Source organism: Glycine soja, chromosome 17, assembly GCF_004193775.1.
Source record: "Glycine soja cultivar W05 chromosome 17, ASM419377v2, whole genome shotgun sequence".
Taxonomy (NCBI): Eukaryota; Viridiplantae; Streptophyta; class Magnoliopsida; order Fabales; family Fabaceae; genus Glycine; species Glycine soja.
Window position 1 is genome coordinate 30,915,077 of NC_041018.1, and position 3,831 is coordinate 30,918,907.

Consider the following 3,831-nt stretch of genomic DNA (forward strand, 5'->3'; position numbering starts at 1 on the left):
TCAACACCAAAAGTTGAATTTCGCTCAGCGAAACAAGCTCACTAAGCGAGATCTGCAAATTATAAATATGTTCTCAAGCGTGAAAAATACGATTTTCACCCATCTCTCTCTAGACTCTCACCCAAACCTTAGAAACTCCTCCACCACCACCCACGACCACCGGTGACTGCTACGAGTCGCTATTGCTTGCCACCGGACTACCGCACGGAGATGAGCGCTTTAATTAGAACAGAATCTTCAAAATTCACCTCAAGGATTCAGTAGAGAACATAGCTCTCAACCCTTCCTTCGTGGTTTCTTCATGGTAACCATGAATCCCTTGTATTTTCCTAGTTAGTTTGAGTTTCTTTCAGTATCTCTTGTGATTTGGGCACCATAATAAGATGTTTTTACACTTCCTTTGAAAAAACTTTGGAAATGAGACGTTGTAAAAGTTACCATTTTATAAAATTGATGTTGTTTTTGTGACATTTGTTGAACCCCGGTCACATTAGTGTGATCGAAATTTCAAAATGGCATCTCTTTGATGTAGACCCCAAAACACCGCTTAGCCCTTTTTTAATTCAGATGGATATTTGACCCTAAAAATTAATAATAACTTTGTCCTTGAAATCTATACTAAATTGTCTTTGATTTGGTATATAGAGCTCTATGATTGGACCGACGGACGTGAACGTGAGAGACATGTGAGCGACACAAAGAAGAGCTGACAGAGAGATATCGATAAGTGAGGGTGGTTTATTTTTAGTTTACAACTTTTGATACCGTAGTTAGGGTTATGGAACCCAACTATGGAGATGTATGTTTGTCCTTGTGCATTCTAGTTTTCAAGAAAAACTGAGTTTTTTACTAATGGGATGTGATGTATTTGTTATTAATGAATGAATTTGCGAATGATATTTGTTGTTGTATGAGACTTGTGATGTCTGAAGAACTAGGGAGTGTGAATCTCATACATGAAATTTATATGTATATATGTGGAATGCGATAACATAGAGATGAGATGATGTTGATGTTTGTGATAATGATGGTATGAGATGATGTTGATGTTTATGATAATAATCATATGAGATGATGTTTATGTTTATGATAATGATGATATCAGATGTTGTTGATGTTGATGATGATATAGAGATAAGATGATGTTGATGTTAATAATATCATTGAGATGAGATGATGTTGATGTTGATAATATCATTGAGATGAGATAATGTTGATGTTGTTGATGATGATATTGAGATGAGATAATGTTGATGTTGTTGATGATGATGTTGATGTTGATAATGCCACTATGATGGATGTATGTTGTGTACGTATATGAGGGGTGCAGTGACCAAGTTAGATATCCCTGGTGGGAAAATAGAATGGTTAAAGAGTTTTAAGCATCCCTAGAGAGAGAAGGGGATGACTTAGAATCTTTAATTATTCACGGTCAATGCATTAATGGTGTTCATGTTTCAAACTTCATACTACATGAAAATAGTATAAACTTTGTCAAAAAGTACTTGTAGTTTTTCATGAGGAAAAATACTTATACTTAGGGGCATGTTACTCGGTTTAGAACTTCTTTGAGACTCAGGTTAACCACCATGGGGGGAAGTTTCCTATGCAGCCTCAACACTTGTTATCTAGTTTTCCTAAGTGAGAGTGTCACGTGGACACGCTTAGGTTATTTCCTGACGAATGGTACCATGTTATATTTGAGAGTTGAGTTAGGTGCATGCATCATTGATTTGAATTGTGTAGAAGTTTATGCCTAGTTTGTTAAGTGTATGTTGAATTGATAGATTATTGGGAATGAATATGGTTATTGTTAATGTTTTCTTGCTAATCATTATCATCTGATGCTTGTTGATTTTCTTTTTATATAATAAACTCACCCTTGCAATTTTGTATTTTATGGTTGGTACCTGTGATGATCGCGAACCTTCGTTTATGCGAACAGATGAACAACAGTAGATGAAGTGGAGAAAGATTCTTTTGTTGGAGTCGTCAAGCCGATGTGATGATGTTGGGATTATTTTGGAAGAGAGTTATGTTTTGGCTATCAACTCCTCTGTAGTTGGTTACTTGATTCTTTTTTATTTGTACATGTAGATCCTAGGCTTAGATACATGTATAAACTAAATTACATGTCATGTGAATGATGTATCATGGTTTATAATATATATATATATATAAGCATTTATGCATTTTTGGTGTATGTATATTGTGAAAGAAAAATTTACCCCCATTTTTCATAATCAAATTAATGGAGTTTTTCACTTAAAACTGAAATGTCATATTTTAGTGTTAATGATATTGTAACCACAAGGCGGGTTGTTATAAAACATACTGACGTTTTGGTCCAAAAAATAATTACTAACATTTTTTATCCAAAAAATATTATTGACATTTGCGTACAACAAAAAATTATTGACATTTAGATCCAATAATGATAACTTATTGACATTTTCATCCAATCTATTCAGCATGCTCACATCGACAATCAATTTTGTGACAAATTTGTCCCTTAGTGTTACGTAAGCTATTTTATTAACTATAATAGATGGATAAGTTTGTCACACTTTTACACTTTTGGGACTAAATTTTGAATTTTAATCTTTCAAGAATGAATTTCTTACTAGAGTGCAAGGCGCAATAACCTATCAGCATGGACTTTTCATGAAAAAGAAACATGCATTTAATGCAAGCATTAAATGTTTTAAAGAACTCAAGACTTTAGACAATGATCAGAGTGAAGAATTCAACTGTTGTGAGATAACAAATACTTGGAAATGAAGGCTATATATTGAATAAGAAACAAAACATAAATCAACTATATGATCTTATTCTTTCATTCTTTCATGTAAAACTTTCTATAAATTCTTGTAAAAATATTATGCTCTCAAAACACCTTATATACCTTGAGAGAAAAGATTAAAAGTGTTGAGTGATATATTTGTCTATAAGAAAATCACATATTTAGAAAGTGTGCAATCTTCTAACAAATCATGTTGATTTGTTTAGAGGCAACATTGACTTGGTAGGACAAAGAAAACTATGTTTTAAGTCAAGCTTATGGTAGAACTTGCAAGTTTAAGAGCCAAAAGTGGCAATGAACAATACTTGTAACTTTGATAAGTTAGTGAAAACTTTGTGGTTATCAAGAACTGAAAGTAGTCTCAGGATTAAGATGAACTAGTATAATTCTTTGTATGCTTATTTATATTGCTTGGACTGACAAAGGGTTTGAATTTGTTTTTAGATCTTATATCTCTTTTTGTTTTACAAAGAAAATTATTTTTTTCATTATCTAATAAAGTCTGAATCAATACTTTTCTAAGTGATTTTAGGTTTATCTACATTAGATGATAAACATGTTTTTAATCTTAGAAAAGTTTTAAATTGCTAAAAACATAATTGAATCCCCCCTTCTTGTGTTATTTGCTTCTGCAAAGTTCTTTAACGTGTTTTGGTTCAATTAGTAAGTATATTGACCATGCGTATCACAATATATGTCATGCAATAATTGGTTGAGAGCAACCTACACGGTTGAATGTAATAGTAAGCTTAACTTTGGACATAACTAACCATTGTAAGTTTGGATGTAAAACTAAATTCAATCGAATGTAACCACTTATGTTACTAAAGTAACCTTAATTTTGGACATAATTAACCAGTAAAAGTTTAGATGTAAAATGAAATCCAAAGGAATGTAACCACTTAAGCTACTAATGTAATACTAACTTTGCGTATAACTAACCAATAAATATTGTTTATGTGATTCCCTTGGTACATTAGAATGATTCTCTCAATGTTATTATACAAGCTTTGTTAATACAAGTTCAG